This window comes from Mesoplodon densirostris, chromosome 7 (genome assembly GCF_025265405.1).
Source record: "Mesoplodon densirostris isolate mMesDen1 chromosome 7, mMesDen1 primary haplotype, whole genome shotgun sequence".
In the NCBI taxonomy this organism is placed as follows: domain Eukaryota; kingdom Metazoa; phylum Chordata; class Mammalia; order Artiodactyla; family Ziphiidae; genus Mesoplodon; species Mesoplodon densirostris.
Genome location: NC_082667.1, coordinates 80558710 through 80571360, shown reverse-complemented (window position 1 = coordinate 80571360; position 12651 = coordinate 80558710).

Here is a 12651-nt window from a genome sequence, read left to right as displayed (position 1 = left end):
ACGGTGCTGCAAATGGCATTGTGTCCTTTTTTCCCTTGGCTAAAATTCTGTCTTAGCGAGGTCCATTTTCTGCAATGTGATTCCCTGAGGGCTGAGGATTAGCTGACCTGGGCAGCCTGAACCTGCCGGCAAGCCCTCCCCAGGTGTGCCTGGGTTGAGGTCAATATAAACAGCACTCCAGGCAGCAATAGCCCCTGCAGCTGTGCCTGACTCCATATTCTCTGCCCCGTCAGCAGTCTCGGGGCTGTGCGGGTGGGAGGGTGGGAGAGTCCACGGCTTTGTTGATGGCCCGGTGTGAGTGGGGCTCTGCTGGACTTTCTGCAGTAGTTGCCAGGCTGCCACCTGTAAAGAAGAGGATGTGTCACCCATAACTTCCACTGGAATTTCTCTCCGGGCTGAGGTGAGGAAGGAAAAAAAGGAGTGGGGGCCGGGACAGGAGTGGTATCTCAGGCAGGGAAATGGAATGCTTCCAGAAGAGCGCCCGGGGCAGGACCATCCTGGCTGGCCTGCAGGCAGCAAGTTGGCCTGCGTGCTGTCGCTGGTGTGGCTCCACGGCCCTTCCTCTAGGCTTTCAAGCCATTGTACATATTCAGGTGTTTTACCTGGGAAGGTTGGGAAGAGTTCAGCAGCAGCTAGCCTGGGGCTCAGCTCACGTTTACTCACAGAGGCCTCGGCAAGGTCCCCCGGGTTTGCAATGAGGAAACTCCTTGCGTGGGGGGGGCGGGGCTGCTGGCTGTATGGGAGATGATTCCCCACCTCTGACCAATTTCAGAATTGTTTACCGCTGGAGCAAGTGCTTTGGTAGGGTTTTCCTCTGTATAACTGTTAGGTTCAGGTTTTTTTTTTCTTTTTTCATTCCAATTACATTTTGTTCCTGTTTTATGTATTTATAGATATAAGCATGGAAATAATTCATTCATATAAATACATCTGTGTGAATGGAAGAACTTTTTTCTGGTTTATTTTTAAATTTTATTTTTAAAAATTTTGATATTTAAATTTATTTATTGTTTTATACAGCAGGTTCTTATTAGTTATCTATTTTATGCGTATACATGTATACAGGTCAATCCCAATCTCCCAACTCATCCCACCACCACCACCCCATGGCTTCCCCCACTTGGTGTCCATACGTTTGTTCTCTACCTCTGTGTCTCTATTTCTGCCCTGCAAACCAGTTCATCTGTACCATTTTTTAGGTTCCACATATATGCATTAATATACAATATTTGTTTTTCTCTTTCTGACTTACTTCACTCTGTATGACAGTCTCTAGATCCATCGACTTCTCTACAAACGACCCAGTTTCATTCCTTTTTATGGCTGAATAATATTCCATTTTATATATGTACCACTACTTTATCCATTCGTCTGTCTGTGGGCATTTAGGTTGCTTCCATTACCTGGCTATTGTAAATAGTGCTGCAATGAACATTGTGGTGAATGTGTCTTTTCGATTTATGGTTTTCTCTGGGTATATGCCCAGAATTGGGATTGCTGGATCCTATGGTAATTCTCTTTTTAGTTTTTTAAAGGAACCTCCATAGTGTTCTCCATAGTGACTGTATCAATTTACCTTCCCACCAATAGTGGAAGAGGGTTCCTTTTGTCCACACCCTCCCCAGAATTTGTTGTTTGTAGATTTTCTGATGATGCCGATTCTAAGAGGTGTGAGGTCATACCTCATTGTCGTTTGCATTTGCATTTCTCTAATAATTAGTGATGTTGAGCAGCTTTTCATGTGCGTCTTGGCCATTTCTGCGACTTCTTTGAAGAAACGTCTATTTAGATCTTCTGCCCATTTTTGTATTGGGTTGTTTGTTTTATTAATATTAAGCTGCGTGAGCTGTTTATATATATTGGAGATTAAACCTTTGTCCATTGATTCGTTTGCGATCGTTTTCGCCCATTCTGAGGGTTGCTTTTTTCCATTCCCGTTTTTTTAACCCAAAAAGAAAGAAAGCAAAGGAAGCAGAACACTAATGTGCGTGAAATATGCCTCTTGAAACTGTCGTTTTGAAATATGGACGTCTTTTGAATTTTTTGGTCGATATATGACCCCAGGATTTGTTTTCAGGGCAGGTGTCATTTACAGGCCTGCAATGATTTTGAATATCCACTGACCATTAGCGCTGGGATTAAAGCTGCTGTTGTGTGAAACGGCCACAAGGTGGCAGCAGTTCTCCCTTACCAAATCTGGTTAATAGGGCAACAGAGCCTCAATGGAAGTCGTGTTCTAGATTGGAATTTAGAATGGAATGTGCCAGGAGAATGCCCATCAAGTTTGTCTCACTACTTCTTGTTCGTGTTTTTAATTTAATTTTTTATTTTTTATTACAGGAAGTTTGATGTCAACGTTTGGCTTGTTGTAGGTGTGCCAGATGTGGTTCTTTTACACATATACATATGTCTGTTCTTCCTGGGATCCTGTTCCCATGTACGTTATGACAGAATGTTGAGTAGTCTTCTCTTGGTGTTCCATAGGTCTTTGGTGATTATATATTTCACCTGTGTTTGTATATGTCCGTTAACCCCAATATCGTAATGAATCCAATCCTCACACCTTTCCATTGGTGAACCATAAGTTTGTTTAATGAATCTGTGATTGCCCTTCTCCGTGGAAATATCTGCCCTGGTATCAATTTTTATGTAACACCTATAAGTGATATCCTACGATATGTGTCTTTCACTTTCTGACTTACTACAAGTCACGTGATTACCTCTAGACTCATCTACGGTGCTGCAAATGGCATTGTGTCCTATTTTCCCTTGTCTAAAATTCTGTCTTAGCGAGGTCCATTTTCTGCAATGTGATTCCCTGAGGGCTGAGGATTAGCTGACCTGGGCAGCCTGAACCTGCCGGCAAGCCCTCCACAGGTGTGCCTGGGTTGAGGTCAATATAAACAGCACTCCAGGCAGCAATAGACCCTGCAGCTGTGCCTGACTCCATATTCTCTGCCACATCAGTAGTCTCGGGGCTGTGCTGGTGGGAGGGAGGGAGGGTCCATGGCTTTGTTGATGGCCCGGTGTGAGTGGGGCTCTGCTGGACTTTCTGCAGTAGTTGCCAGGCTGCCACCTGTAAAGAAAAGGATGTGTCACCCATAACTTCCACTGGAATTTCTCTCCGGGCTGAGGTGAGGAAGGAAAAAAAGGAGTGGGGGCCGGGACAGGAGGGGTATCTCAGGCAGGAAATGGAAAGCTTCCAGAAGAGCGCCCGGGTCCAGGACCATCCTGGCTGGCCTGCAGGCAGCAAGTTGGCCTGCGTGCTGTCGCTGGTGTGGCTCCACGGCCCTTCCTCTAGGCTTTCAAGCCCTTGTACATATTCAGGTGATTTACCTGGGAAGGTTGGGAAGAGTTCAGCAGCATCTGGCCTGGGGCTCAGCTCACGTTTACTCACAGAGGCCTCAGCAATGTCCCCCGGCTTTGCAATGAGGACACTCCTTGTGTCGTGGGGGCGGGGCTGTTGGCTGTATGGGAGATGATTCCCCATCTCTGACCAATTTCAGAATTGTTTACCGCTGGAGCATTTGCCTTGGTAGGGTTTTCCTATGTATAACAGTTAGGTTCAGGTTTTTTTTTCTTTTTTCGTTCCAATTACATTTTGTTCCTGTTTTATGTATTTATAGATATAAGCATGGAAATAATTCATTCATATAAATACATCTGTGTGAATGGAAGAACTTTTTTCTGGTTTATTTTTAAATTTTATTTTTAAAAATTTTGAAATTTAATTTTATTTTTTTTTTGTACAGCAGGTTCTTATTAGTTATCTATTTTATGCATATACATGTATACAGGTCAATCCCAATCTCCCAACTCATCCCACCACCACAACCCCATGGCTTCCCCCACTTGGTGTCCATACGTTTGTTCTCTACCTCTGTGTCTCTATTTCTGCCCTGCAAACCAGTTCATCTGTACCATTTTTCTAGGTTCCACATATATGCATTAATATACAATATTTGTTTTTCTCTTTCTGACTTACTTCACTCTGTATGACAGTCTCTAGATCCATCGATTTCTCTACAAACGACCCAGTTTCATTCCTTTTTATGGCTGAGTAATATTCCATTTTATATATGTACCACTTCTTTATCCACTCGTCTGTCTGTCGGCATTTTTGTTGCTTCCATTACCTGGCTATTGTAAATAGTGCTGCAATGAACATTGTGGTGAATGTGTCTTTTCGATTTATGGTTTTCTCTGGGTATATCCCCAGAAGTGGGATTGCTGGATCCTATGGTAATTCTCTTTTTAGTTTTTTAAAGGAACCTCCATAGTGTTCTCCATAGTGACTGTATCAATTTACCTTCCCACCAATAGTGGAAGAGGGTTCCTTTTGTCCACACCCTCCCCAGAATTTGTTGTTTGTAGATTTTCTGATGATGCCGATTCTAAGAGGTGTGAGGTCATACCTCATTGTCGTTTGCATTTGCATTTCTCTAATAATTAGTGATGTTGAGCAGCTTTTCATGTGCGTCTTGGCCATTTCTGCGACTTCTTTGAAGAAACGTCTATTTAGATCTTCTGCCCATTTTTGTATTGGGTTGTTTGTTTTATTAATATTAAGCTGCATGAGCTGTTTATATATATTGGAGATTAAACCTTTGTCCATTGATTTGTTTGCGATCGTTTTCGCCCATTCTGAGGGTTGCCTTTTTCCATTCCCGTTTTTTTAACCCAAAAAGAAAGAAAGCAAAGGAAGCAGAACACTAATGTGCGTGAAATATGCCTCTTGAAACTGTCGTTTTGAAATATGGACGTCTTTTGAATTTTTTGGTCGATATATGACCCCAGGATTTGTTTTCAGGGCAGGTGTCATTTACAGGCCTGCAATGATTTTGAATATCCACTGACCATTAGCGCTGGGATTAAAGCTGCTGTTGTGTGAAACGGCCACAAGGTGGCAGCAGTTCTCCCTTACCAAATCTGGTTAATAGGGCAACAGAGCCTCAATGGAAGTCGTGTTCTAGATTGGAATTTAGAATGGAATGTGCCAGGAGAATGCCCATCAAGTTTGTCTCACTACTTCTTGTTTGTGTTTTTAATTTAATTTTTTTTTTTATTACAGGAAGTTTGATGTCAACGTTTGGCTTGTTGTAGGTGTGCCAGATGTGGTTCTTTTACACATATACATATGTCTGTTCTTCCTGGGATCCTGTTCCCATGTACGTTATGACAGAATGTTGAGTAGTCTTCTCTTGGTGTTCCATAGGTCTTTGGTGATTATATATTTCACCTGTGTTTGTATATGTCCGTTAACCCCAATATCGTAATGAATCCAATCCTCACACCTTTCCATTGGTGAACCATAAGTTTGTTTAATGAATCTGTGATTGCCCTTCTCCGTGGAAATATCTGCCCTGGTATCAATTTTTATGTAACACCTATAAGTGATATCCTACTATATGTGTCTTTCACTTTCTGACTTACTACAAGTCACGTGATTACCTCTAGACTCATCTACGGTGCTGCAAATGGCATTGTGTCCTATTTTCCCTTGTCTAAAATTCTGTCTTAGCGAGGTCCATTTTCTGCAATGTGATTCCCTGAGGGCTGAGGATTAGCTGACCTGGGCAGCCTGAACCTGCCGGCAAGCCCTCCACAGGTGTGCCTGGGTTGAGGTCAATATAAACAGCACTCCAGGCAGCAATAGACCCTGCAGCTGTGCCTGACTCCATATTCTCTGCCACATCAGCAGTCTCGGGGCTGTGCTGGTGGGAGGGAGGGAGGGTCCATGGCTTTGTTGATGGCCCGGTGTGAGTGGGGCTCTGCTGGACTTTCTGCAGTAGTTGCCAGGCTGCCACCTGTAAAGAAGAGGATGTGTCACCCATAACTTCCACTGGAATTTCTCTCCGGGCTGAGGTGAGGAAGGAAAAAAAGGAGTGGGGGCCGGGACAGGAGGGGTATCTCAGGCAGGAAATGGAAAGCTTCCAGAAGAGCGCCCGGGTCCAGGACCATCCTGGCTGGCCTGCAGGCAGCAAGTTGGCCTGCGTGCTGTCGCTGGTGTGGCTCCATGGCCCTTCCTCTAGGCTTTCAAGCCCTTGTACATATTCAGGTGTTTTACCTGGGAAGGTTGGGAAGAGTTCAGCAGCATCTGGCCTGGGGCTCAGCTCACGTTTACTCACAGAGGCCTCGGCAATGTCCCCCGGCTTTGCAATGAGGACACTCCTTGTGTCGTGGGGGCGGGGCTGTTGGCTGTATGGGAGATGATTCCCCATCTCTGACCAATTTCAGAATTGTTTACCGCTGGAGCATTTGCCTTGGTAGGGTTTTCCTATGTATAACTGTTAGGTTGAGGTTTTTTTTTCATTTTTCGTTCCAATTACATTTTGTTCCTGTTTTATGTATTTATAGATATAAGCATGGAAATCATTCATTCATATAAATACATCTGTGTGAATGGAAGAACTTTTTTCTGGTTTATTTTTAAATTTTATTTTTTAAAATTTTGAAATTTAAATTTATTTATTGTTTTATACAGCAGGTTCTTATTACTTATCTATTTTATGCATATACATGTATACAGGTCAATCCCAATCTCCCAACTCATCCCACCACCACCACCCCATGGCTTCCCCCACTTGGTGTCCATACGTTTGTTCTCTACCTCTGTGTCTCTATTTCTGCCCTGCAAACCACTTCATCTGTACCATTTTTCTAGGTTCCACATATATGCATTAATATACAATATTTGTTTTTCTCTTTCTGACTTACTTCACTCTGTATGACAGTCTCTAGATCCATCGACTTCTCTACAAACGACCCAGTTTCATTCCTTTTTATGGCTGAGTAATATTCCATTTTATATATGTACCACTTCTTTATCCATTTGTCTGTCTGTGGGCATTTAGGTTGCTTCCATTACCTGGCTATTGTAAATAGTGCTGCAATGAACATTGTGGTGAATGTGTCTTTTCGATTTATGGTTTTCTCTGGGTATATGCCCAGAATTGGGATTGCTGGATCCTATGGTAATTCTCTTTTTAGTTTTTTAAAGGAACCTCCATAGTGTTCTCCATAGTGACTGTATCAATTTACCTTCCCACCAATAGTGGAAGAGGGTTCCTTTTGTCCACACCCTCCCCAGAATTTGTTGTTTGTAGATTTTCTGATGATGCCGATTCTAAGAGGTGTGAGGTCATACCTCATTGTCGTTTGCATTTGCATTTCTCTAATAATTAGTGATGTTGAGCAGCTTTTCATGTGCGTCTTGGCCATTTCTGCGACTTCTTTGAAGAAACGTCTATTTAGATCTTCTGCCCATTTTTGTATTGGGTTGTTTGTTTTATTAATATTAAGCTGCGTGAGCTGTTTTTATATATTGGAGATTAAACCTTTGTCCATTGATTCGTTTGCGATCGTTTTCGCCCATTCTGAGGGTTGCCTTTTTCCATTCCCGTTTTTTTAACCCAAAAAGAAAGAAAGCAAAGGAAGCAGAACACTAATGTGCGTGAAATATGCCTCTTGAAACTGTCGTTTTGAAATATGGACGTCTTTTGAATTTTTTGGTCGATATATGACCCCAGGATTTGTTTTCAGGGCAGGTGTCATTTACAGGCCTGCAATGATTTTGAATATCCACTGACCATTAGCGCTGGGATTAAAGCTGCTGTTGTGTGAAACGGCCACAAGGTGGCAGCAGTTCTCCCTTACCAAATCTGGTTAATAGGGCAACAGAGCCTCAATGGAAGTCGTGTTCTAGATTGGAATTTAGAATGGAATGTGCCAGGAGAATGCCCATCAAGTTTGTCTCACTACTTCTTGTTCGTGTTTTTAATTTAATTTTTTATTTTTTATTACAGGAAGTTTGATGTCAACGTTTGGCTTGTTGTAGGTGTGCAAGATGTGGTTCTTTTACACATATACATATGTCTGTTCTTCCTGGGATCCTGTTCCCATGTACGTTATGACAGAATGTTGAGTAGTCTTCTCTTGGTATTCCATAGGTCTTTGGTGATTATATATTTCACCTGTGTTTGTATATGTCCGTTAACCCCAATATCGTAATGAATCCAATCCTCACACCTTTCCATTGGTGAACCATAAGTTTGTTTAATGAATCTGTGATTGCCCTTCTCCGTGGAAATATCTGCCCTGGTATCAATTTTTATGTAACACCTATAAGTGATATCCTACGATATGGGTCTTTCACTTTCTGACTTACTACAAGTCACGTGATTACCTCTAGACTCATCTACGGTGCTGCAAATGGCATTGTGTCCTTTTTTCCCTTGGCTAAAATTCTGTCTTAGCGAGGTCCATTTTCTGCAATGTGATTCCCTGAGGGCTGAGGATTAGCTGACCTGGGCAGCCTGAACCTGCCGGCAAGCCCTCCCCAGGTGTGCCTGGGTTGAGGTCAATATAAACAGCACTCCAGGCAGCAATAGCCCCTGCAGCTGTGCCTGACTCCATATTCTCTGCCCCGTCAGCAGTCTCGGGGCTGTGCGGGTGGGAGGGTGGGAGAGTCCACGGCTTTGTTGATGGCCCGGTGTGAGTGGGGCTCTGCTGGACTTTCTGCAGTAGTTGCCAGGCTGCCACCTGTAAAGAAGAGGATGTGTCACCCATAACTTCCACTGGAATTTCTCTCCGGGCTGAGGTGAGGAAGGAAAAAAAGGAGTGGGGGCCGGGACAGGAGTGGTATCTCAGGCAGGGAAATGGAATGCTTCCAGAAGAGCGCCCGGGGCAGGACCATCCTGGCTGGCCTGCAGGCAGCAAGTTGGCCTCCGTGCTGTCGCTGGTGTGGCTCCACGGCCCTTCCTCTAGGCTTTCAAGCCATTGTACATATTCAGGTGTTTTACCTGGGAAGGTTGGGAAGAGTTCAGCAGCAGCTAGCCTGTGGCTCAGCTCACGTTTATTCACAGAGGCCTCGGCAAGGTCCCCCGTGTTTGCAATGAGGAAACTCCTTGCGTGGGGGGGGGCGGGGCTGCTGGCTGTATGGGAGATGATTCCCCACCTCTGACCAATTTCAGAATTGTTTACCGCTGGAGCAAGTGCTTTGGTAGGGTTTTCCTCTGTATAACTGTTAGGTTCAGGTTTTTTTTTTCTTTTTTCGTTCCAATTACATTTTGTTCCTGTTTTATGTATTTATAGATATAAGCATGGAAATAATTCATTCATATAAATACATCTGTGTGAATGGAAGAACTTTTTTCTGGTTTATTTTTAAATTTTATTTTTAAAAATTTTGATATTTAAATTTATTTATTGTTTTATACAGCAGGTTCTTATTAGTTATCAATTTTATGCATATACATGTATACAGGTCAATCCCAATCTCCCAACTCATCCCACCACCACCACCCCATGGCTTCCCCCACTTGGTGTCCATACGTTTGTTCTCTACCTCTGTGTCTCTATTTCTGCCCTGCAAACCAGTTCATCTGTACCATTTTTCTAGGTTCCACATATATGCATTAATATACAATATTTGTTTTTCTCTTTCTGACTTACTTCACTCTGTATGACAGTCTCTAGATCCATCGACTTCTCTACAAACGACCCAGTTTCATTCCTTTTTATGGCTGAATAATATTCCATTTTATATAGGTACCACTACTTTATCCATTCGTCTGTCTGTGGGCATTTTGGTTGCTTCCATTACCTGGCTATTGTAAATAGTGCTGCAATGAACATTGTGGTGAATGTGTCTTTTCGATTTATGGTTTTCTCTGGGTATATGCCCAGAATTGGGATTGCTGGATCCTATGGTAATTCTCTTTTTAGTTTTTTAAAGGAACCTCCATAGTGTTCTCCATAGTGACTGTATCAATTTACCTTCCCACCAATAGTGGAAGAGGGTTCCTTTTGTCCACACCCTCCCCAGAATTTGTTGTTTGTAGATTTTCTGATGATGCCGATTCTAAGAGGTGTGAGGTCATACCTCATTGTCGTTTGCATTTGCATTTCTCTAATAATTAGTGATGTTGAGCAGCTTTTCATGTGCCTCTTGGCCATTTCTGCGACTTCTTTGAAGAAACGTCTATTTAGATCTTCTGCCCATTTTTGTATTGGGTTGTTTGTTTTATTAATATTAAGCTGCGTGAGCTGTTTATATATATTGGAGATTAAACCTTTGTCCATTGATTCGTTTGCGATCGTTTTCGCCCATTCTGAGGGTTGCTTTTTTCCATTCCCGTTTTTTTAACCCAAAAAGAAAGAAAACAAAGGAAGCAGAACACTAATGTGCGTGAAATATGCCTCTTGAAACTGTCGTTTTGAAATATGGACGTCTTTTGAATTTTTTGGTCGATATATGACCCCAGGATTTGTTTTCAGGGCAGGTGTCATTTACAGGCCTGCAATGATTTTGAATATCCACTGACCATTAGCGCTGGGATTAAAGCTGCTGTTGTGTGAAACGGCCACAAGGTGGCAGCAGTTCTCCCTTACCAAATCTGGTTAATAGGGCAACAGAGCCTCAATGGAAGTCGTGTTCTAGATTGGAATTTAGAATGGAATGTGCCAGGAGAATGCCCATCAAGTTTGTCTCACTACTTCTTGTTCGTGTTTTTAATTTAATTTTTTATTTTTTATTACAGGAAGTTTGATGTCAACGTTTGGCTTGTTGTAGGTGTGCCAGATGTGGTTCTTTTACACATATACATATGTCTGTTCTTCCTGGGATCCTGTTCCCATGTACGTTATGACAGAATGTTGAGTAGTCTTCTCTTGGTGTTCCATAGGTCTTTGGTGATTATATATTTCACCTGTGTTTGTATATGTCCGTTAACCCCAATATCGTAATGAATCCAATCCTCACACCTTTCCATTGGTGAACCATAAGTTTGTTTAATGAATCTGTGATTGCCCTTCTCCGTGGAAATATCTGCCCTGGTATCAATTTTTATGTAACACCTATAAGTGATATCCTACGATATGTGGCTTTCAATTTCTGACTTACTACAAGTCACGTGATTACCTCTAGACTCATCTACGGTGCTGCAAATGGCATTGTGTCCTATTTTCCCTTGGCTAAAATTCTGTCTTAGCGAGGTCCATTTTCTGCAATGTGATTCCCTGAGGGCTGAGTATTAGCTGACCTGGGCAGCCTGAACCTGCCGGCAAGCCCTCCACAGGTGTGCCTGGGTTGAGGTCAATATAAACAGCACTCCAGGCAGCAATAGACCCTGCAGCTGTGCCTGACTCCATATTCTCTGCCACATCAGCAGTCTCGGGGCTGTGCTGGTGGGAGGGTGGGAGGGTCCATGGCTTTGTTGATGGCCCGGTGTGAGTGGGGCTCTGCTGAACTTTCTGCAGTAGTTGCCAGGCTGCCACCTGTAAAGAAGAGGATGTGTCACCCATAACTTCCACTGGAATTTCTCTCCGGGCTGAGGTGAGGAAGGAAAAAAAGGAGTGGCGCCCGGGACAGGAGGGGTATCTCAGGCAGGAAATGGAAAGCTTCCAGAAGAGCGCCCGGGTCCAGGACCATCCTGGCTGGCCTGCAGGCAGCAAGTTGGCCTGCGTGCTGTCGCTGGTGTGGCTCCACGGCCCTTCCTCTAGGCTTTCAAGCCCTTGTACATATTCAGGTGATTTACCTGGGAAGGTTGGGAAGAGTTCAGCAGCATCTGGCCTGGGGCTCAGCTCACGTTTACTCACAGAGGCCTCAGCAATGTCCCCCGGCTTTGCAATGAGGACACTCCTTGTGTCGTGGGGGCGGGGCTGTTGGCTGTATGGGAGATGATTCCCCATCTCTGACCAATTTCAGAATTGTTTACCGCTGGAGCATTTGCCTTGGTAGGGTTTTCCTATGTATAACAGTTAAGTTCAGGTTTTTTTTTTTCTTTTTTCGTTCCAATTACATTTTGTTCCTGTTTTATGTATTTATAGATATAAGCATGGAAATAATTCATTCATATAAATACATCTGTGTGAATGGAAGAACTTTTTTCTGGTTTATTTTTAAATTTTATTTTTAAAAATTTTGAAATTTAATTTTATTTATTTTTTTGTACAGCAGGTTCTTATTAGTTATCTATTTTATGCATATACATGTATACAGGTCAATCCCAATGTCCCAACTCATCCCATCACCACCACCCCATGGCTTCCCCCACTTGGTGTCCATACGTTTGTTCTCTACCTCTGTGTCTCTATTTCTGCCCTGCAAACCAGTTCATCTGTACCATTTTTCTAGGTTCCACATATATGCATTAATATACAATATTTGTTTTTCTCTTTCTGACTTACTTCACTCTGTATGACAGTCTCTAGATCCATCGATTTCTCTACAAACGACCCAGTTTCATTCCTTTTTATGGCTGAGTAATATTCCATTTTATATATGTACCACTTCTTTATCCACTTGTCTGTCTGTCGGCATTTTTGTTGCTTCCATTACCTGGCTATTGTAAATAGTGCTGCAATGAACATTGTGGTGAATGTGTCTTTTCGATTTATGGTTTTCTCTGGGTATATCCCCAGAAGTGGGATTGCTGGATCCTATGGTAATTCTCTTTTTAGTTTTTTAAAGGAACCTCCATAGTGTTCTCCATAGTGACTGTATCAATTTACCTTCCCACCAATAGTGGAAGAGGGTTCCTTTTGTCCACACCCTCCCCAGAATTTGTTGTTTGTAGATTTTCTGATGATGCCGATTCTAAGAGGTGTGAGGTCATACCTCATTGTCGTTTGCATTTGCATTTCTCTAAT